Here is a 24,804-nt window from a genome sequence, read left to right as displayed (position 1 = left end):
AGCAGTGGGCTCTACTTCTTTGTTTTTTGTTTTGAGACCAGTTGGGGAAAAAATCAGAAGAGGAGTTTTAACACAGCCATATATGATACAATACTGATAATACAAACTCTGTGCAGTCTCTTTTAGATCTATGTAATGGAACAATGAAATTGAATTGAATTAAGCAGTTGCAATAAGTGAGGTCTTGTTTGCTGAGCTCCAATTAAAAAAAAATGCCTGTGTAATATTTTATTTGGCTTAGCGTTTAATTTTTATATTAGTTTTCATTTTAATTCACATAGTATAGGGCATGTTATGCACACAATAAATACTGAGTTGTTTTTTTATATCAAAAGTTTCATTTTATTGGAGCTATGTGAAATGACTTTCTTATCATAAGATTATTTATTAAATAAGGATGGAAAAGGAAGTGGGTGGGGCAGAGGTGGGGCAATTGGAACTTTAAACAAAACAATTGTATGGTTGTAGCTTGGACTTTTGTGTTTCTTTAATCAGTTACAGCAAAATAGCATCTAACAAGTGATGTTTATTGACAAAAATTGTAATTAAAAGTTGAATGCCAGACTTAACTTTTTTCCTCTACAATACTTGAGAGATCTCTCCTGGCATGCAAACTTCGTCTTCCACACATGATGCATTAGATGCTACAGCAGGTATCCTGAGCCCACCTCATTTCCTGTCTGATGGACAAGTATGACCAAGCATCACTATGGCCCTCCTATTTTCTTGTGTCAGTTATACATTTTTAGAGTCATGTGTGTGGATTTTCTAGGGTCAGTTACATACAGGAACACCAACCCCTCCAGCCTGAAACCAGTATCTTAATAGACTGGAATCTGCAGTCCATTGGTGTGCTTGCTCTGGTGTAATGGTTAGTGGTGATGTCTCATATGTTTATGGTTGGGGGTGACAGAATGAATAGTTGCTCTTTAATTTGCTGAAAGTATTTGAAAATTTGATTAACTTCAGCAGCGATTAAATTTTACCTCCTTCAAATTTTGCTACTATTACACCAGAATAACTCCAGCATTTATTGAAATTATTCACTTTACAATGAATGGAATATAGTAGCAGATGGAGTTTATTTACAACAAATCGATGAATCATTAGATTGTCCATTGTTGCAGACTAAAAGAGTAATAAAGTAAGCCACTCCTGACCTCTCTAGCTCTGTGTATTTGCAGCATGTACCCAGCCTTAAAAAAGAACAGAAAAACAGCCGTTAAATTTAAAGACTGGTAACCTGCAGCACACAGCTTTGTACTTTGCATATTGTTTGTACTGTCAAGGAATTTCGGAAATGTTGTGCCCGGAATTTGGGAATATTGAGCATGATTTTCACAGATTGTTTTCAGCAAATCACTGCAATGGAACAAATGTGTAATGATTGGGATCACATCATCCAATCAAATTATTATTATTATTATTAAAAAATCAATATTATTTGAGATTTTAATTGTTTCTTTTTTTGTAGCAGAACTCTTTGAGGGATCAATAAAGGGACTCATACAGGGATAAATACAGGGATCCATACAGGGATTTGTACACAGATACAATTTGTAGTATGGGGGAGCGTATGTGTGAATACTTTGTCATTTTTAAAGGGCCGACAGTAACACATTGACTTATAATGAATGTTGTCACCAGTTAGTAATAAATACCATTGCTGTTTGCTCACCTGCACAGGTAGATTTGTGGTGTTGCAATATAAAGTTATAATCGCTTGTCACCTGCCAGATGAAAAGGAGGGAGGGTGAATGACTACAAGACCTAAACATATCTAAAGTGGACCTGTCCTTGGAAAAAAATTATTAAAATGGTATACAATCAGTTACCGCTCATATGTCAGTACAAGCCATGCATATTAAAGAAAAAAAATGATCATTTAACCCAATAAACAAGGTGAATATGTGTTCACTTCACCCAACCAACTATACTATCAAAAGTCCTTATCAGATGGTTGCAATGTACATAGTGGGCACGCTTTTATTAGTAATTGCATCAGCCAATAGCTTCCATAGGCTAGTGTATCAGCCAATAGCTTATATAGGCTAGTGTATCAGCCAATAGCTTATATAGGCTAGTGTATCAGCCAATAGCTTCCATAGGCTAGTGTATTCACCAATAGCTTATATAGGCTAGTGTATCAGCCAATAGCTTCCATAGGCTAGTGTATTAGCCAATAGCTTCACTAGGCTAGTGTGTCAGCCAATACCTTCTCTATGCTAGTGTATCAGCCAATAGCTTCCATAGGCTAGTGTATCAGCCAATACCTTCTCTAGGCTAGTGTATCAGCCAATAGCTTCTATAGGCTAGTGTATTAGCCAATAGCTTCTATAGGCTAGTGTATCAGCCAATAGCTTCCATAGGCTAGTGTATCAGCCAATAGCTTCCATAGGCTAGTGTATCAGCCAATAGCTTATATATGTTAGTGTATCAGCCAATAGCTTATATAGGTTAGTGTATCAGCCAATAGCTTATATAGGCTAGTGTATCAGCCAATAGCTTATTTAGGCTAGTGTATCAGCCAAAAGCTTCCATAGGCTAGTGTATTAGCCAATAGCTTCACTAGGCTAGTGTATCAGCCAATGGCTTCTCTAGGCTAGTGTATCAGCCAATAGCTTCTATAGGCTAGTGTATCAGCCAACAGCTTCTATAGGCTAGTGCAGAGGTTGTCAACCTTTCGGAGCTCACGGCCCACTAAATTTATGGACCCCCGGATTGCTCAAACTCGGGGATCCGTATGTCACTTAAAGGGGAAGAAAATTCCTCCAGAGTGACGTCATGATGCCAGAACCTGCCCACTCTCAACAAAACTCTCAACACTCTCAGACACAACCTGCCCACCACCCTGAACCTGCAATTCATACGGGGGACATGGTCCGCAGTTCTAGCCGGTGCGCCTCCTCAGTGGTGTCCTTCTTCTTGCACCAGCCAGAGCAGATCAGGGGACCAGGGATAAACCATGGAAAATATACATATACTTTTTATTTTGCTGGCATACACTTTAGTTTTCTTTATACTTTTTCTACACAGGGAAACTTTTCATCATGATGAGACAGAGGAAATGTGAGCTATGTTATGTCTGGCATGCTTTCTGACTCTTCTAATGGGGTTTTCTTTGTTTTCCAGCTTAAATGACCACAATGACGGGGCCACGTTCTATCACACTTTTACTACATATGAAGTAATGTTTTTCTTGTTTTCTATCGTCTGCTCACGCCCAACCCAGCTACGTCCAGATATGAGTAAAAAACAGGGAAAGGAGGAGGATGTCATCATGGAGGATGTGTGAGTAATTCATTCATCAGCCCTGAGTACCTAACAGAATGAATAATAATATTCTGGAATTACCACTAAAAGAATCCTGATAAACTAAACAGAGAAAAACAAACACAAGGGAATGAGACATCATAGATGATTATGTCATTACAGTCTGATGGGGTGTGTAGACCACACATTACAACACATCCTCTATGTTGCTGTATTATGAAGGGGAAAGGTATGTTCAGAAATGTGTATGAGAGATTTATACCTGCATGGAAGAGACAATAATACATGCTGGAGATCAGCAGATAGAAGAATGAAAGGAATCTGCTCAGACTGCAACACATCAAAGATGAAATCTCTACAAACAAAGGCATTCTGTAGGATAATGATGAGGATGAGAAATGCCGCAGATACTGTTTTCTGGAAAGTAAAGGCAGTGACTGTAGCCAAAATTCTAATTTGTCTATCTCTATTTCTCCCCCCTTATAATATACATTATGGGATCAAACTAGATTATATTTTGTGAAGGAAGATCTATTCACTTAAATCCATCATCTGGAAGCCCAATAATAAAAGCTGTGCAGCTTTTATTATTGGGGAACCACTGATCCACTACTGCCAGTCCTTGTGTGGCCCTCTGGTAGAAACACCATCTTCAAAAAATGATCTTACTATAGGTGGCTGATAAAAAAGCCCATGAAGGTCAGTGAGAAGGACTCTGTCACGGCTCCACAGGGTAGGATGGTGGACACTCAAGCTCAGTGTTTGGAGATGTGCACGGGGGCAGAGTCTAAGCAACAGCCCGGTCTTCTCCAGAGTCTCTAGTGGTGAGGATGTTGTAGAGCTGCTGCCAGGTTGCGGCCCCCGTGCCCGCCAAGGCAGGTGACTGCTGACAAGCAGGAACAAAGAGTGGTGCCGGAGCGAGAGACACAGAGTGGTCAGATAAGCCAAAGGTCAGGGCAGGCAGCGATCAGGAATAGTCAGGAAACAATCAGGAACAGGAGACACAAATTGGACCAGTGGGAACCTAGAGGCAAAACCAAAAGGTACTCCTTGTCAAGGCAACTTCCTGTTGCTAGCCACTTCCTTATAAAGGGGATGTCATGTGATGGCTTTAGGAGTCATATGTCCTGCAGACTCCTAACCCACCAGCAGAGGTAGTGCTCGTGAAGGGATATGCTCAGGTGTTGTTTGCATGCTTACCAGCAGATGGAGTGCGTCTGCAGAACATTCTAGTCCTCTGAAGTGAAGGGGCAGCTGATAGGGAGTCACATGACCTGGATAAGGAAGTGAGCAGGGACTTGGATATTGAAGCAGAGTTGGAGCTGGCAGCAGGGGTGTGCAAGGTGAGGGAGTCAGAAGGAGGCACAGATCCCCTGGACTTGCAGTTATTTGTGACAGCACAGCACCGCTGGAGAGACCGATAGTCCACTGCTCCAGTGGGGCCTGGTTTAACTGGTCCCTGTGGATCCCCTGGTGATGATATCACCTTCTGGCTAATTCAGAAAAGGATTTTACTACAGGCAGCCAACAGAAATCGTCCACATCATTCCGTGAGGAGGACACTGGATAGAACTGCTTCGGCTGTGATGAACCACTAATCCACTGCCCCGGTGGGATCTGGGCTAACCAGCCCCTGTGCGTCCCCTGCTTGTGACAACATCTTCTGGCCCATCTAGAAAGGGGTCTTACCACAGGTTGCCAATAAAAACATCCATGTCAGTCAATGGTGGGGACCAATGACAGCACCACTTCTGCTGAGGGAGACAATTAATCTACCGCTCCAATGAAATCTGGGATAAATAGACCCTGTGGGCCCCCTGGTTGTGACGTCATCATCCAACCCATTCAGAAAATGATTTTACAAAAGATTTTAAAATTTTACAGATTCTACAACAAACTACAGTATTCTACAGCTAATATAACGCCCAGATCAATCAGTGAGGAGGACCCATGACACTTCTGCTATGGGGGATTGCTAATCCTCTGCTCTAGTGGGGCCTGGGTTAACTGGTTCCTGTGGGTTTCCCTGGTGATGGCATCATCTTCTGGACCATCCAGTAAAGGATCATACCACAGGCAGCCAATAAAAACCATCCATGTCAGTCAGTGAGGAGGACCCCTGAGAGCAGCACTTCTGCAAAGGGAGAAAGATAATCTACTTCCTCAATGGGGCCTGGGCTAACCGGTGCCCTTTGGGTCCCATCGTGATTTTTTTCTGGCCCCTTCAAAAAAGATCTTAATACAGGTAGTCCTCGAGTAAAGGACATCCAACATACGGACAACTCCCAGATATGAACAGGGGATTCCCTGCTTACTCCTGTGCAGGACAGAGGCTTGGAGGGGGAGGTTTGCATGGCTTGCAGAAGAAATTTTTTGCTAAACACAGCTGAGGTTGTGGGTGATTTTAAGGACTGAGCTGATCTGTAACACCTTGTAACTCTTAAATCACCAAGAAAAACTCTTCAGTTGTTTCTTTTTCCATCAAGCAAGCACAGCTTGCTCCAGAAATTAATGAATGTCTAGGCTCCATTAAGTTTTTTTTTGCTTTGTTTGTGATTAGCTCACAGTGAGGATTTTATACAGTAACTGACACCATGCCAAATATTATGTTGAGACAAAGATCCTTCCTAATTACATTCATTAAAATAAAGAACCTGTTTCGATTTACATACAAATTCATCTTAAGAACAACCTACAGTCCCTATCTCGTATGTAACCCGGGGACTACCTGTATAGGTGGCCATTAGGAAGTATTCATGTCAGTCAGTGAAGAAGTTCCTGCTCCAGCAATTGTAGAGCTTCAAGTAAATATTGTAACAATTGGCTTTAGATTAACATTTCTAGAGGGGGGTAAGGGCAGTCCTATACCTGGAGATTAGTTTTAAAGTGGAACTAAAGTTTGCAAACAAAAAATTGTGAGCAGGCAGGCAAAGCTTCTTTATTGCAGAAGGGACAAATTATATCTTGTTTGCAATTAAACAAATGTACCTGTCTGTTCATAATCTGCTGTTGAAGCGGTGCAGCCCCTTTTCAACTCGCACCTTATACCCCTCTTTTTCTTGGAAGTGTTTAATTATACTTTATAGTGGTACAGCTGTTCTGTGCCTCCCACCACCTCCCTACATAACCTTTTATATAGCTGCCCGGGGTGGAGCAAAGGGGAATAAAATACATTGCTAATCTGCACGCCCAAGTTTTTGGAGAGATACCTACAGATGAAAAAGGGGGTAAAGTATGATAAAAATTCATATATTCTTGGGTGGATTGTTATTGAAATAAATAGGCTATAGAATCTTTTTAATGACCATAACTAACTGTAATATGTCCTTCAATAATGTAATATTTGTTTGATTTCTGCACTTTGCACCTGGCTGTTAATATTTGCTTTTCTCTCTCTTTTTCTTTTATGCTTTTCTTGCATAAATTTGTGCTGAGACCTGGAACTGCAGCAATGACCATTAGATCTATCTATTGACTATAGTCTTCAAGCAAGTTTTAAGGAGTTCTTGAGGAATATTTTTATAGTTTCAGCTCTGGCCTTGATTTAAGAACTTTTGCGTTATCCCTTGCAGTATAGGATGCATCACATGCTATTATCCAGAATAGATTTTTAGTCCACAAATGTATGGCAATTGTGTTTATCGTAGTTGCTGTATAACATAATAAATCGGATCTTGTGGCTTCTTGCATTATATTTTACAGTGGCCCTAAGCAATTGCATTTTTGAATTCCAATTGTAGTATGCTCATGTAGGACAAGGTTATTAAATGCCTCCTGAATATACCATAGCAGAAGCTTGCAGTTTTAGTGATACACATCACCCTCTAGTGGTCAGAAGTAGTAGTACATAATTGCTTCTTAGCAAGAGCTAATTCCTAAAGATGGTTAACCAGGCAGATCCTTCATTTCCAAAGGCACAGACAATGTTCCTTCTGCAATAAAAAAAACCTACCTGTCTGATCGCAATTTTTAAATGACTCGCTGCCCTTGCTCCGTCACAGGCACCGCCATCTACACCTGGACATTTTCCAGGCGCCTGTGTGCAGGGGTACGTTCAGTCCTGGCAGCCTGGGGGGATGCCCGGATACCTGGCAAATCCTGGTTTCCTTCAGAATAGAGATCACAGTCATGCAGGTAAGTATGTTTAATTGCAAAAGGGACATCACCTGTCTATTCTGCAATCACATGCACATAGTGTTAATTGCAGAAGTATTGTTGTTCCGCTTTAAAGAGAATCTGCCGGGGTAGAAATCTGGGAGCTGTCATTGCAGGGTTCAGGACTTCCATACTTTTTCATGCTACCCTACTTTGTGATCCACTATGTTCAGGCATCCATTAAGAGAATCAAGAGACATGTCTGTGACCATTAGTAAAATAGTCCAAAAAATCTTTAATTAGTTTGTTTGAGAATAAAGCGAACACCTTTCAGAGGGTTCACAAACTGCCTCTTTATCAGGCTTAGAATAATATTATTATTATTAATAATATTAATAATAATAAACAGGATTTATCCTAGCAAATAGGTATTGCCTTGATAAAGATTGGGTGTCCAAGGGCCCAGTGATAGACCTACCCTGTCATACTTCTTAGATTATTATTATTATTATTAATAATAATAATAAACAGTATTTATATAGCACCAACATATTACGCAGCGCTGTACATTAAACAGGGGTTTCAAATGACAGACTAATACAGACAGTGATATAGGAGGAGAGGATCCTGCCCCGAAGAGCTTACAATCTAGGAGGTGGGGGAAGTAACACACAAATCCATAAATTGTGATACTGGGCCAGGAGGGCGGTAGACAACAGCAACAATGAGGGGTAAGGGGCTAAAGAGTCGGACAGAGTGGACTTCAAATGAAGTGAAAATCAGAGAGGGTGGGGTAGGAAGGACTCTGTATGTACAATTAATTGTACATATAGACATAATACATGACATAATAATAGACATAATACAGGGGTGTAAAAGGAGCTTTACTGACATTACAGTGTTCATTTTAAGTTGTGCCTACTATCACCTACTTATCCCCAGGTCACCAATTTCAACTTGCATGGCAAACAAATCATGACACCTCTCCCCTTTAAACGGTCCTACTGTGGGAATCCAACTAACTTCAAGGTCATACTCTGGCTGGTACAACATTTAGTTCAGATACTAAGGCTATGGGCCTGATAAAACTCTCCAAGGATGGAAAACATACTCTTTAATCAGTGAATCTGGGTGATCCAGCAAACCTGGAATGGATTCTTAAGTCATTTTCTCTTTGTTAGCAAATGTTTCAAATCTTGGACCAGATCTATTTCAGGTTTGCTGGATCACCCAGGTTCACTGGGGAAAGTGTATCCTCTCTAGTCTTGGAGAGCTTTAATAAATCAGGCTCCATGTATACACGGCAGATGATTCTCATCTGATATGAATGATCAGGCTCATCTCGTGCATGAATCGTACACAGTGGTCGCCCAATGTCGTTCATGGAGTCATCAGAGAACGGTGATGAACGACCGCAACACAAGTGAAGGAAGGAGAGCACAGTGGGGTGCCGCTCGCTCATTCTTGCCTCTCCACTCTATTGAAAAGAATAGCACTGTGTATACAGCTTTTGTTTGTTCATCTGTCTCTCTTTTGTTGCTGGAAATAGTTATGAAATGAAATGAACGGCCATTCTGGCGGATATGTTTGTGCAACGATCATTCACTATCACTATCTATTGTGTGTATGGTTGTGTACCTATGGTGGATGGTTCTGCAGTATACTTTCTCGGGAACACATCACCACCTACATCGTTCAAACAATCGCATCTAGTGTGTATACATTATTGGTGGATTATATTTGAACAATCGTATCGTTACAGCATGTACACAATCATGCACTATATGATCAGAATAATCGTAGATCTAATTTTATTGCATGTGCGTACCTAGCCTAACACCTAAAAATATTTATTATATAATAAATGATGTATTGATTAATACAGAGATGCATTATTATGTATATATATATACCTATTTATATTTACATGCAATGCAGGTGAGGGTGCCGACAGCCTCTTTGAACGAAGACAAAGCCAGAACAGATACTAAGCATGGAAGTGAAATGACCATTTCTCACTTTCAGCTCACACCCCCTACAATTGCAGGACTTTGAAATGCAATCCAACTTAATTTGAAGTCAAGGATTAACGTTTTTAAAGACATACAAAGAAAGCAGATTTTTTTCCTTCCCTTTAATTCTCCACTAATTGCTGGAGTTGACTTTTTGTGAGAATCGTTTTTCTACAATGTCATTGAGATTATTGATCGTTCCCAGGGTGTAGATAATCCTGTTATGTTTAATTGGAGAAGCCCTAATAGAAGTGTATTCTTTGCTGATTGAATTTAGAAATTGTTCTAGGAATAAACTAAATACATAGAAATGGATGTTAGGGTGTCTCTGCATTGATCGTGTGTTTTATAAACATATGGTTTGCCTAGACAACAAAGGTGAAATCTCTGCGCTGGAGGGGGGGTCATTGCAATGTGCCCCCTCCCTTTATCACAACTCCAATCCTCGATACTACTGTTTTTGCCCTGACATTATGGTGTGACTTTTTCCACCATTCCATCACCAGCAAGCTACATGTTGAACTTTTTGCTTGTTTTACCGCATTTTAGCATTCAAAAAGCAGAAACTTCTCTTTACTTGTTTAATGAAGGCATTAAAAATACAAGATAAGTTACTTGCACAATAAGGTAACCTCCAACACATGCTGTTTGCTTGGTTGTTATGTCTTATAAAGTGAATCTGTTGCTCTGCCTAGCTAAACCAGTGTTTGCCCAAGTAACCTTTTCGGCACAAGCAGAAAAGAGGACAGCAAGCCTGTGTAGGCCGCCAGTTGCAACCTGAAGTTATGTGACAGAGCTGTGTGCTTGGGCACAGTGGTACACAAGTTTACCCCCCCCCCCTTCCAACAACTACCTGAGCAAAAATGAACCCAGAAAGTAGAATAAGACCTCATGGTTCCTCCATAGATCATTAGGGGTTCCTCCAACTGTGGCCAATTGACCCCCTATTTTAAAAATGCCTGCCTGGAACACAACTTGGTAGAACCAGCTGCATGACTCTAATTATGTTTTAGTTGTCTATACAGGTGGCATTCTATCCATCACTGTAGAAGGGAATTCTTTCCAATGTTTTTTTTCCTATTGACTCCCCCAAATGGTTTTAGTAGAGGTCCCCTAAGTAAAATTTGTTTCAAGCATCTCTTAGGGGTAAAAAAAATTGAGAAAGGCTCCTTGATATGGAAAAGAAGTGTAGGGAAGTACAAAAAAAGCCATCAGGCAATCCAGGGGAAGTAGTTGTGTAGTAACATTTCAGTATCGATCTCTTCCCAACCATAAAAAATTGAACTTTTCCTGATTCAAATGTAGAACAATGTGTCCATATATACAATCCCTTAAAGTGAACCTGAGTTTTACCCAGGCAAGACAACAGACCACCAGATGCCATGCTCCCTATCCCTTTATGATAGATTTGGGATTCCAAGTGGCTAATCATCAAACACAAGCCCTGATGTTTGGGATTCACATGCTCCCCATACAGAAATCCATATCCAGTTCTCTTTGTTTTATTCTGCTAAATGGCAAGGCGAGTAATGAAAAGGTGAAACAGAATGGCAGCTCAGATTGAAGTTCACTTTAAAGCGATTTACATTTACTTGTTTATTTCTTGTGTGAGTCTCTTTCTAACAAGCACACACCTGCCAAATGAATTAATAAATAAACCTTGGAACTGACTTTTCACGTTCTAGGAAATAAAATAACTTAATGTAACATTACAGAGTAGGGCGACCCATAACTTTGTCAACACATAATCTCGTACTTGTGTAACTGCGTGCGTCTAAATGAGGCGCTTTATAGCAGCCTCTCGAAATATCACACAACTGACCTATTTCCGTCTATGAAATCATGCAGCCAATGTAGAAGTTTTCCACCATGATGAATCATGAGCTGCATAGTGGCCTAATTATATTAGCTGCCTTGTTTGATCTACTTTTTTGATAGAAACGTGTTGACTTTTCCCATATTTTTCTGGCTTCCACGTAGCCTGAAATTACACTTTGCTGAGTTTTGTGCTAATTAACACCTAGGAGGAGGCTAGAACATACAACATTTTATAAGACAAGTATTAAGACCTACTGTGTGATACGATTGACATTTCTTGTGCTTGAAGCATGACAAAAATCATTTTAAATTTCTGTGAACACTTACTGCAACTCAAAACTTCCAAAGGTGAGAAGAGAGCGCTATTTTGGTGTTGACAAGCCTGACAAGGATCTCCTTTTTATTCCTCTGATGACTTCAGGAAATGGAAGGCAGTTGGTTAGAGAGGAGTTACCTGAAATGATTTTATAGTGATTACACTCAGCCGGAGGGTACTTTGTAGAGAAAAGATTAAACAGAAGTATTTGCTTGTTACTAGTCAACACACCAGACCCACCAGGAGCTGGCCAAGTATAAAAAAATATTATATATTTTTAGAGAGCTCTGCAAAAATCTGACTATGCAGTCTTTAAGTGATCCTGTCAATATTTTTAAAATGTATGTAGGATAGAGAAGCATTAGAACCCCTTACAGGTTTTTAATGCTCTGTCTTATGGATTATTTTAATAAGTAGAACACTGGTTATTCAGTGTTGGTGTTCTGAGTTCTGGATAATCGGTGTTCTACGGCCATCAACAAAGCAGATTGCTCTGCTCCGTGATTGGCTGAGGAAAAGGGAAACCCTGATGACGCTTGAGCCCTCATCCGGGTTTCCCTTTTCTCAGCCATTCAGCTTTAGAGGTGAATGGGGACAAGTCTCCACAATCAAGTCTAGTGCTGAATCGCTGAGAAAAGGAAACCTCAGTTATCCAGAAACTACATGTATCCAGAATCGGCCATTGTATGTGAGTATATGTATCCCATTGTATATGAGTTGTGATCATGTACATTTTCATGCATCCACACTGCAATGTGCCTGTTGTATTGCAGTGTTTCTCAACCTTTTTAACATGGGGGAACCCTTAATGTTCAGGTTATCAGGGAACTCCTTCTATCATTACTATATCTATATTACTACAGCAAACCTGGAATGGATCTGGTCCAGAATTGAAAACATTTGCTAACAAATGGCAAATTACTCTTAAGAAATCCATTTGTTGGATCACCCAGCTTCACAGATGAAAGTGTATACTCTCCAGTCTTGGGAAGCTTTAATAAATCAGGACCATTAGTTTGGGGTGTTTAAAACAAATACCTGACCTCTATTTTAGCTCATGACATCTACCACTATGAATGCAAATTGGCGATAATAAAGTGGTGATCAAATATAGTACTAAGTGAAGTAATGTGACAAATGGTAAATGATATAAAAGTGTCAAAAATGCTGAAACATAGCAACATTTTCAGGTAATCTGCCTATATATAAATAAAGAAAATAGAATAATGGTGCCATTGATAAATAGACCTGATATGTATGCTATGAACCAGCACTTCTAGATGTATAGTTGGCATAAAAAAACTGTTTTTATAGTTCCATCCACCATATGTAATATAGGTTTTATTTATTTTTTATTATCTTCATTTTACTTTGTGCTATAAGTCCATCTAAATATTTATATATGATATATAAGTCCCTTTCACAGTTGCAGTTTTAACAATGACCTGAACGCTCCGCATTTTTTATATCAGCCGTTAATTTTGGTAAGAATATATATATATATATATATATATATATATATAGATAGTATATTTCCCCTACACATCCCTGTACACTCACAGTTATAATGCTGATAATCTTTAGTTTTAGGAAGTATCTTCTATATATCTTTTTATATATCATATATGCATTTTTTGTATTTGTCATATAGAATTCCCTCCACAGTCACAGTAATTGTGTCAATACCCACAATAGTCCAGTGTTTAGGTAACAAGAAGATCAAATAGAAGACATTTAATACAATATAACATTGATTTTTAAGAAGAGGCTACCGCTGTGCCAGCCTTTGGATAACGTTGTCATTACATTGAACCTGGCCTTTAATTATAACCAGATGCACAAAATTATTTTAATCATGGTTCTATATCTGAACAGTAGTTTACAAACGTTAACACAAACGAGAGGACATCAAAAAGAATGTAAATGCTAGAGCAGGACATCTGCCAACCTTTAAGGAAGCAATTGATCACATCCTGTCATCTTAAAAGGAGCAGGAATGCAAAACAAACACTTGAGATTAGTGTACTAAATATGGTTTATCAGCTCTGCGCTCTGATAATTTATCTATCTATTTTTTAACGCTCTGCATTTCTTATCTCAGCCTCTGTAATTACCATGTTTCAGGTATTCTATTTTTTCTTCCTGTCTTTGAAATGTTATTCGGGGCCAGAAATCCAGATAGGATCTTCAGAAATGCAGAGTAGGAACCGCTGTGGATGCCAATGCGGGGAATTTTTAAGCTCGGTACAAATAAACATTGACATTTGATGTTTTTATTATTGAATATTTGAAAACAGATTGGAATTTGTGTTTACATCTGCGTTAAGGTAGGCTAATTAAAAACTAATTAAATTTTGTTATATTGTTTGTTTACAGGAAAAAGACACAAAATTAGAAAGACAAGAAGAATGTAACATTTGTTGAATGTTTGAAAAGGTGGTTGAAAGTATTGACCGTCTTTTTAACATATGTAGATTAAAAGTTAATTTGGATAAAAAAGGATTTCTATTTTTACCACGGTGTGCTTTTATTAAAGTATATTTAATATTATTATTAAATAATCTAGCAAGTGTTCCCATTCATTAATAGAAATTAATTAAAACGTCTTAGTTATATGGACATCTTCTGTCTACTAATAACCCAGTACTGTTATTATTGGTCTGGATGGAATATATAGCATACAGCTCAGTATTTACATAGTGGAGTATGTAGCATAGTGTACATAATGGAGCAGTCTGCAATATGGTCCTGATTTATGAAAGCTCTCAAAGGCTGGAGAGAATCCACTTTCATCAGTGAAGCTGGGTGATCCAGCAAACCTGGAATGGATCCCGTCCAGGATTCAAAAGGTTTTCTAGTAAAAAGCAACTGATTTTTTAAAAATCCATTGCATGTTTTCTGGATCACCCAGCTTCACTTCTGAAAGTGTATTCTCTCCAGCCTTGGAGAGCTTTCATAAATCAGGCCCTATGTCTCATACAGCACAATGTATGATAGCTCACCACTAGATGTGCATGGCATAAACATCTATCACATCTTATACTCACATCAGTATCATTGGATCAGCCGGTTGTCACTTATTAGGCTGCAGCTAGATCTGGACATTCTGGCAGAAGCCTTTATTTACCATGAGCTCTCATAGGAACCCACCTTCCTGTGCACCAATCCCACTCCCAGCGCTGCACTGGTTCCCATTATGTAGCAGGGCATAGGTGGGACTAATGTTTTGGGCTAATTAGTGTACCTGATTTGACTTTTAATCTGATGTAATTTACTACATGTCAGGACTTTTCGTGAGTGGGGGAAGAGTACCACTGAAAGATGGTCAGGCTTTATTGCATTACGTTATATTGGTAATATTATTCCATTTTTAAGTGCCAACCTATTATGCAGCACTGTATAATAAAGAGGGGCTTCAGATGACAAACTTGTCTACAGAACAAATACATGCTTTGATCACAGGAGAAGAAAAGGTACCCTGCTCGATAAAGCTTACAATCTAGGGGAGGGAACATTATATGCAATGGGTAGGGGTTAAGAAAAAGAGGAATATGGGCAGGTGAGTTTGATAAGATGGGTTTTGAGGGCTTGTTTAATTCTGTGAAGGATGGAAGCAAGTCTAATGGGACAAGGGAGAGAATTCTAGAAAATAGGGGTGAAGGGATGGTAGGGGTGAAGTCTTGGAACAATGCATTTGAGGAGGTTATCACTAGTAGGTCATTGAAGGACGAGAGGTGGCATTAAACAGTGTATTTTAGTAAAAATCTAAAATTGTAAGTGGGACAGAAGCCATAGGTGAGTTAAAGACAAAGGCACAGTAGTCTGAATTGCATTTTGAAGTAAAGTGAAAGCCGATGAATACATTTGCAGAAAGGAATAGCAGATGAGGAGCAGTGAGAAGGATCTAAAGCTGCATACACACCTGCAATTTTTCTCGTTGGAAAGGATCTTTCACGATCCTTTCCAACGAGAAAAGACTGCACGATGCATGAACGATGCTGTACATACAGCACCGTTCATGCTCTATGGAGAGGGGAGGGGGGAGAGCGACGGAGCGGCACCCTGCTGCGCGCTCTCCCCTTCCCTTTCATTAGGATCGGTCGTCGTCCATCGTCCATGGATCCGCCAGGACGGTCGTCGGACGATGGACCCCCAACGACTGTACACACGGCAGATTTTCGCCCGATAATTGGCCGATACCGATTATCGGGCGAGAAAAATTTGCCGTGTGTACGCAGCTTTACCCTTGAGGTACTTTGCACTGACATCTTTGAGATAGCATAGAATAGTTCTGAATGTGGGAAGATGAAGAAGCTTACTTATCCAACATTTATTCACTTTCAATGTTCTGCACAGTGTTATATGTTGTGACCGGTAACATTACTCAGTACAGGAAGAAAATAAGACGACTATGGAAAGGAAGGAAACAAACATTTGGCATGGGAAAAGGCCTAATTTATTAAAAAAAAAAAAAAAACATCTAAAAAACATTGTTTTAATGTGGTCCCAAAGTTGGTTTCCTGTGTTTTTGTGCCATATTGAGGCAGTGGACACTTATTTCTCCAAATCTAAATTGGTGATGAATCACAGATTACCTACATTGGCTCAACCTATTTAATTATGATTTGTGAAAGGAGTCACCTTAACGTTCACTTCCTGAGCAGACAAACGGATGCAGTGAGGGCTTTTTTTCACGGTGATGCTGTGCACCCATACAGCCATACAGGGCATCCTCAGTATAAGTCATGCTCAAGTACCGTGTGGGTGGGAGGCTGACTCAATATAGAAGTAGACGGACAAGCAGTCCCTTGTACCAGCAAATATAACACCAGCAATTTACAATATAAACCCATCTGCAAAAAATGGATTACTGATTGAGATTTTTTAGAGCATTGGGAAAGAAAATCTGAGGAGGTGCTCAGCTAAATCCAATCTAAGACGACCTGTATGAGTGTGGTCTACAACTCTGGTTAGTGGGAGCCAACCTGGGGACAGGTGGAAGAGAGTGGGGTGAGGTGTACAGGAACACTACAGCTATGTCTGAATAATAAGATTCATTCCTGGACAGGTATGCTGTCTATACATATCAAGTTTTACTTTTGAAATATACAGTAACTTTAAAAACATGGTGGGATAGGTTACACATAAGGGGCTAGAATACATACATTTCCTGTGTTTGAAGCAAAATTATTCTGGCTGAGGATAAGAAGACTTCACAAGCTTGTTCAGCTTTATATTAAAGTAACAAGAACAGCTATCTGAATTGTACAGAAAGTAACATTGTGCTGAAATAACCGTGTATAATCTTTGTATAATCTCCTTTGTTGCTCAGCACAGGCCTAACATAACAGCCATTCATTGAAGCAAACGTGGTGAAAGGCAGAGGGGAGGAATGACAGAAAGCTGACAGCGATGGCACACGTCTCCTCTCCGAACTGAAAAGCTGACAAGTAGATTGCACAGACAGCCACTTATAAGTTACTCTGTCAGCTACTTGAATGTCTTGTCTTTTATCTGCCACCTTCCCGGGGTAAGAGCAGAGAATTCTTTACCCATTATATGTTCTTAGTTACGTGGCAAGGCATTATCCCTTGAAGAACACAGAATATTGCGATTTACTGTGCACAGAACAGCTCTGAAGGCCAGCTTTATCCAAAACTGGTATTACAATAAGTGAATTTTGGATAACGTGAGACAAGGCTAATGGTCCTCACTTCCTGTCCATTTTATGGGTGTCATACCGAACAGGAAGTCAAAGCGTAAGATATGTTAGAACCTCTGCCAGCATTGTGTTACTTAGACGAGTAGATATAATTCTATTGCTTAAGAACACAGAGTAACAAACATTATTTGGCACAACCAGGCAACAAGCGTTTTTAGGTAATAAGGTGGTAAGTAAGGACAACCCCTTTAGGTCCTCGATGATATGGTCAGTTTATCACTGGCAGATCTTCCATTAGATACAAGGTGACATCCAGGAACTATTTAGTGATTAAAGGTAATAATAACTGGGTATTAAAGATTTAGAGTAAGGATAACAGTGACTGTTGATCCAGGGAACCTCTGATTGCCTCTTGGAATCAGGAAGGAATTTTTCCCCTGTTGAAGCAAATTGTACCAGGGGTTTTTTGCCTTCCTCTGGACCACCTATGTCCTATAGGGTTTTATATCTGGGATATGTTTATTTCCCTAGTGGTTGAACTTGATGGACTTGTATTTTTTCAACCTAACCTACTATGTAAGGTGCATTCCAGCTACATTTGCACAAACAGAAGAGTCACAAGCAACCTGACAAATGCATTTGAATATCACCTTAGGATTGCTTATGCACAAAGGGACGATTGGTGTAAGAGCTCATATTGCTGGGAGCTTGTTTGGCCTGAGTTTGAGGTGTATATCAAGTTAAGTAAAATCCCAGTTATTTTAAATAAGCAGTACACATGACAGATTAGAGGCTGCATTAGGCCTGCTTTGTGGTTTGAGATTTGTATGTACCAGGTACTACTAAGGTGCATCCGAAGTGCATGCAACATGGCAATTGACTAGATTGCCCATTGACATGAAGCCTAAAACCCTGCAGATTCTGCTAAAAGCTCACAGTTTAATATCCTGCAATGATAAAGTCTAAAGAGGCATAAACGACCCTAACAGAGCAACACTATAAATGCTGGTATGACATATACCTAACATGGTCTCCAGTTGTATAAATGCAAGCTCTAGGATCCTCCTATGCTTTCTTTTTCAGATTCAGAAATAATATTTATCCTATACTTCCTACTTCTTGCTACTACCTACAAGTGTAGATACTTCCTACACTTGCTATAACCCAAGTGAAGCACAGGGAGAGGAGGTTACATAGCATTACATAGGGTTACATAGAATAATTTGGCAGTCCATTCGGGGTTGAAGACATGACGTTCGAGGTCAACCCTCCGGAGAATGGTAGCTGCGCGTTGCTCCTGCTCATAGGCATAGTATTTGGGGTTACTGTGATATTTGGCAGGAACTCGATGATATTGCAGGAACTCACAATAACGCGACAATTTAATTAGGCTGGATCCAACAATAAATACCTAGGGGGGCATTAGGCCGGACTGGAATACTGGCTAGGCCGTATCCAGACTAAAGGCCCGAGTTTGCCTACCTCTGCTTTATTCTATAGCTCTAAGCATTGTGTAGAAATGTGTCTTTAAAATTCCTAATAGAATCATTACCTAATATTTTCTATAGACAACATAATCGTGACAGACTGCCAGCTTCTAATGGATACACACAACAGGTGTTTCTAAGCCCAACTAAAACCTAGCTTTAATCCTTGTTCTGAGTCGTAGCCTTTGATGATCTTTGAGAACAAATTACTTTACCCTACCAGCAGCTAGAGAGGTTTGTTTCAAAGCTCTTTTCCTGCTTGCTAATACTTTGATGTCTATAGTCTAGACACAGGTGCACGTTTACCTTTATCATCTGTTTGCTGGGAATATGTAACTACTTGCTTGTCCATGACCTGCGCACAGTCCTACTTTTAGGGATCTTACATGCGATTGCTTCACTGGAGCTGTTAACATTAAGGTGCTAATAGTGATGTTGTTAGCAAAGGGTACAGTTGGGATTGGTGCAGTGCAGATACAGTAAGGAAGAGAATTGGTCTTGTTAGATGTTGGTTAAGAGAACATGCCAGGTGGCACCATCTCAAAGGAGCATACACATCTGGATAGCATAACAGGCAAGAACAAGAGGCTCCGGTTTATCCATAAGGTACTTTACAAGCTGTGTCCACCACTGAAAACACTCAGTTTCAGTATTACTGAAAGACCAGAAAAAAAAGCTGCTAGTAACATCTCTGATTGCCTACCATGTTTCATTTTTAAATAGCCCTTTGAACTTTGAGTACTGAGTGCTAACTAAGCATGCCCATGCAAAACACAGCCAGCTGTCACTGCTTTTAACTGTCAAGTTGTCATGAATATTTACAGAAACACTGTTACATTCTGTATAAGTTTCTTTGAATTGTGTAAAAGGAAACTACTAAGGACACTACATTTACCTCCAGTCTATTACTTTCTATTCACAAAGTTCATAGTCTATGAGATCAGACTATTAAGATCCAAGGTGATATTGTTATAAGTCAAACCATATTTCTATGTGATTGCTACAAAATATTTTTCCTGTTTCTGTGCCAAGGTTAACATGACCTTGGGTTATCTGACCTTCTAAAAGTGCATTCTATATGCCAGATCTATGAAAAAATTACTTTGAGCCAAGGTTTTGAAATTTATGCTCGTAAATAGTGACAAATAACTTGTTAGGTTAGCGGCCCTTTTTTCAGACCCTCCCGCAGATCCATCTGGATTGCGTCCTTTATGTGTGATTTATTTATTCATTGGAATGATCTTCCATTAAAATGGTGAGTATATTTATCGGAAGAAATGCACAGTTGTAATGTAATCCCACACAGGCGTATAAAGATGTTGTATGTCAAATGGGACCAGTACTATTCATATTACTTCTCCATTTGTATTTTGTGGGATTTGGGATTTCAATGTAGGACTAATAGTGTTACATTAACCTGAACATGGAACACAGAAGACATATTAACACCTATTTATGTGGCTTTTTCACGTTCAAAAAACTACAGAATACAAAGTGTGTGATCTGCAGCAGTTTTATGTTGCTTTAGGACATTTGTGGGTAGAAAGTATGATGATGCTGTGATAGATGGTATATACCATAATATGTGATATAATGGGCCTGATTTAATAAAGTTCTCCAAGGCTGGAGAGGATACACTTTCATCAATAAAGCTGGGTGATCCCGCAAACCTGGAATGGATTAATTAAAAGTAATTTGCTATTTGTTAGCAAATATTTTCAGTCCTGGACCAGATCCATTCCAGGTTTTCTGTGTCACCCAGCTTCACTGATGAAAGTGTATTCTCTCCAGTCTTGGAGAGATTTAATAAATCAGGCCCATTGTATATGTCAGTGATATATTTATAAATTACCTTTCATAAATCACTGAGATTCCTAAGATGGAGGTGTTGAAGGATCGAACAAAGAGCAGCACATGCAGTGTGCTGCAGCAAAATGTAAGGCTAGCAGTTATTAACTGAATGGTTTGCATAGTGGTCCATCTAGGGTGGACCACTATGCAAACCATTCATGGGAATAATAGTCATGTGGTGTGATAGTGACATGACTGCAGGGATTTATTTCTTGCAATATGAACCTCTAAACCTTGTTAACTTGATAATACAAGGCTGAAAATCCATTGGGTTTGAATGGTCAAATGAAGTAGACCACCAACGGGCGCTTTTCTGGCAAGGAAAAGGCAACCGTGACAATATACAGGCAACAAACAAACTATCATTCCAATCTTGATGGGCCAGGCCAGAATGGCATAACTCCTGAACATGAACATATGAGTTCTTTCAGTTCTTAAGCCAGCTATGCTGGGATTTTACATTGAGCTGTGTATAATATAGAAAAAGTTGTAATCAGGCAGGTAAGGTTATTTTATTGCATAGACTGGGAGACATAAACTGGGCAGCACAGTGGCTCAGGGGTTAGCCCTCCGGCCTTTGCAGCACTGAGTCCCAGGTTCAAATATCAGCCAGGACTTTATCTGCATGAAGTTTGCAGGTTCTCCCCATGTCTGTGTGGGTTTCCTCCAGGTACTCCAGTTTCCTCCCACATCCCAAAAACATGCTGTTAGGTTAATTGGCTTCCCAATGACCTTAGACTACAATAATGACATATGACTATGGTAGGGACATTAGATTGTGAGCTCCTTTAAGGGACAGTTAGTGACACAGCTATGGACTCTGTACAGTGCTGTGTAATATGATGGTGCTATCTAAATACTGTGTAATAATAATAAACTGTCCTTTCTGCAATTAGGAACCCACCTGCTTACATTATTTTAATTTTTAACTTTAGTTCTACTTATAAGTAGAATGCACATGGTAAACACCTTCCATTCTTCTTCCTAATGAGAATTACCTGAAAGACTGGACAACATCTAGTGACCAAACTTACTTACTAGAGATGATATTTTCAGAATGGAGGTGAGTATTAATACAAAAATGGTGGTTTTATTTTCTACTTTACTTGTGTATTAAAACTTTAGGAGTCAGCTTACCCCCATAGGGATTGAGTCAGACACAACACGGTCTCTTTATGGCTAAAAGATTTTACCTTGCACAAACATACATTGACTTTGGCTGGAAGTGCAGTTGCTCCACTTGAGTCTACATAAAACAGAAGCTGAAGAGCTTTGAAAGTATATTATTTTTTCTCTGTGGCATGAAGATAAAACATGACATTCCTTTTACCTATTGCTCTTTAAACCACAATTGACTATATCTAATTAGAGGCGATAAGAAAGAAGTAGCCTAGGGGCACTTTTGACATTTTACCGGATAGAGTTAAGAGATAACTGACCTACAATGACAAGTGTCTGTTTTCAAGTCTTTGCTAATAGTGGTGGCCACTTATCTACAGGTTTAAGTCAAATGCTATCAGAGGTGAACAGAACAATGTCAAAAGTCAAACGCATGGATGAACGATGGGATAACACAAAGCAGGCACGGTGGCAAAAATCTGAGGTATGTATTTTAAAAGAAATGAGAGGCCGTGACTTTTGAGAGACGGATTTTATATAGAAAATAACACTTGTATTTTGGGAACATTTAAGAAAATGATTGCATGAGAACCATGTGAATGCTTCTTTGCTTAGCATCCTCCATGGCGGTTGTTTGATATAGAAGCAAAGATCTAAACATTGATAGGGGCCATCAGAGTGGCCAACTTTGGGTAGATAAAGTCCAAAACAACCAATAAACAGCACATCTTTAAAGATATACATACAGCCAGTATACATTCTTCTGTTCTTTAGAGTAATGAAATGAGGTGTAGTGAAGTTATATGATTGATTTCCGTCTATAAAATAAAAAAATGACTCCTCCAAACTATACTCATTACATGATCCAGCAGCAAGATCATCATGACATCCTAGGGGCTTTTTTATGATGTATAATTCACAAATTGTATGATCCATAACTTGTGTGACTAGCACTAAAAGTCATATCATTTGTCAAAGTGATCATAAGTCAATATCATTTGTCCTTTTTGGTGATTACAGGATATAGTCCACATGAAATAAGAAAACTTAAAGTGCACCAATATTTAAAATGTATGTAAAGCCCAAACCTTTTGGATAGAGTGGGGAAGGGTTAGAACTTCTTGTTGTTTTTTTTAAAGAAGATTCACCTATTCGATATGTCCATTGTCACCCACAAAGAAAAAGGGACATTAACAATTGGATTCAAGTTGTCATTGAAACAGAAATAAAGGGCCAATTTTCACCAGGCATTGGGACCGTGGAGCGTATGCACCTCACACAAGTAAGCAGTAGGACCTACAAAATACAGAACTCATTATTTGTACAGGAGAACGGCTGCATCTGTAATTATCAAGTAATAAGTGGTCCATTATGTGAAGTATATTTATAAAAGAGGAGCATGAACCTCTTCTAGAATTAAAATATTATATAATTAATAATATTAGTCCAAAATTTTAAAATTGTCACCCCAAATTTTCCAATTAGGACACCTGATCTGGTTTCCCTGATTTATTAAAGCTCTCCAAGGCTGGAGAGGATACACTTTCATCAATAAAGCTGGGTGATCCAGCAAACCTGAAATGGATTACTTAAAAGTAATTTGCTATTTGTTAGCAAATATTTTCAGTCCTGGATCAGATCTTTTCCAGGTTTGCTGTGGCACCCAGGTTCACTGATGAATGTGTATTCTCTCCAGCCTTGGAGAGCTTTAATAAATCAGACCCGTACTGATAGCTCCTAAAGGCAGACATTTCTCCTTTACAGACAGCATACAATGACTACACTATCCAAAACTGAAAAGACAAGGTACTTCAACTTTCACAAAACAAGATAGAACTATGTGGCAAAAGATGTGAACCTCCAACCATTACATGGCACAAAAACATACATAGACACCCTTCTAAATTATTGTGTACTTGCATTTTTAGTGAAAGGCAACATTGATACCACAATAAAAAATACATTTTCTACAATTGTGTCCAACATCATGGCAACAGTTTGGGGGAAAATGTAATTTTCTGTTCCAGCATACACATGCTCCTATGCACAAAGCAAGAAATGTAATGAGTTTGTTGTAGAGGAAATGCATTGGCCTGCTCACTGACCTCAACACTATTGAACACCTTTAGGGTGAATAGGAATGCCATTTGGAAGCCAGGATATTCCAATGAACACCAGTACTTGACCTCAAAAAAAAATTCTGTGTCCAACCTTGAGGCAACAGTTTGGTAAAGAAAGGTCTTTTTCTGTTCCAGCCTGAACGTGCCTCTGTACACAAAGCCAGTTTCACAAAGACATAGTTCGACAAGTTTGCTATGAAGGATCTGGAGTGACCTGCACAGAGCCCTGACCTCGGCACTACTGAACACCTTTAGGGTCCATTGGAATGCCAATTGCAAGCCAAGTTTTCATTTCACGCAAGTATCTAAACTCACAAATGTTCCTTTTTTATAAATAAGCAATCATTTCTATAGATGTTCTCTTTTGGATAACCTTCCCAGAACAAACATATCAGGTGCTGGGTTGCCTAATATGTACATAATAGTTCAAGGGTAGTAACCCATCATAATGAGTTAATGATAAAGCAGGCCAAAAATATATACCTTCAAAACTAGACCAACTCAGCTCCCATATTCTTGTTCTGGCACGTTCAGCCCAGTTGCAATGAAGATGCAGCTGTTGCTGAGAAGAAGGCTAAGAAGGCCATCTTTACATCAAAGAAAAAGACCCCTTTAACGCTTATGTGCGCTACTCTTCAATTAGGTTAGAAAGTGAAAGCTGAGCCCTTTCCTGAGACTTTTGTAACATCCTCAAGCTCAGCTGATCCCTATGGGTCTTTAGGGAAGGGTACTCAAACCTGGGATAATCCCCCTGTATTTGTAATGTGCCTGCTTATCAGCACTTCTTATCACAGAAGAGGCCTTTCTGCAGGATTAGGATCAGTGCTAAAAGCAATTTAGGGAGTTGGAGCTTCCTAAATATTAGCTTCCGCCTGGTAGTTTTCTCTTTAGAAGGTTTAGTGGCAGTTCAAGTATTCTGTTATTACACAGAACATTAATGTTTTCTTTAGAGTTGATTTATGTATTTAAGCAGTTTGAGAAATTTCAATTTGGGTAAATAGTTGAGCTCATTCTCATTTCAAAAAAAAAAAAAAAAAAAAAAAAAAAAAAA

The 24,804-nt window shown here is 39.2% G+C and overlaps 1 protein-coding gene across 2 annotated transcripts in view; it reads right to left on the bottom strand.

Annotated features, from left to right (window-relative positions):
• FERMT1 (FERM domain containing kindlin 1) overlaps nucleotides 1-24,804 on the bottom strand; it is a 66,488-nt gene that overhangs the window by 37,170 nt on the left and 4,514 nt on the right. Inside the window, exon 2 of one of the 2 annotated variants that reach the window (XM_072409647.1) lies at nucleotides 11,526-11,652. The exons of the other annotated variant lie outside the window; for it this stretch is intronic. The gene's annotated coding sequence lies outside the window, so the exon portion shown is untranslated. The remainder of the gene's footprint in view (nucleotides 1-11,525; nucleotides 11,653-24,804) is intronic. 2 annotated transcript variants of the gene reach the window in all.

Source organism: Pyxicephalus adspersus, chromosome 4 (assembly GCF_032062135.1).
Source record: "Pyxicephalus adspersus chromosome 4, UCB_Pads_2.0, whole genome shotgun sequence".
Lineage (NCBI taxonomy): Eukaryota > Metazoa > Chordata > Amphibia > Anura > Pyxicephalidae > Pyxicephalus > Pyxicephalus adspersus.
This window is presented reverse-complemented; position numbering and strand designations above follow the sequence as displayed.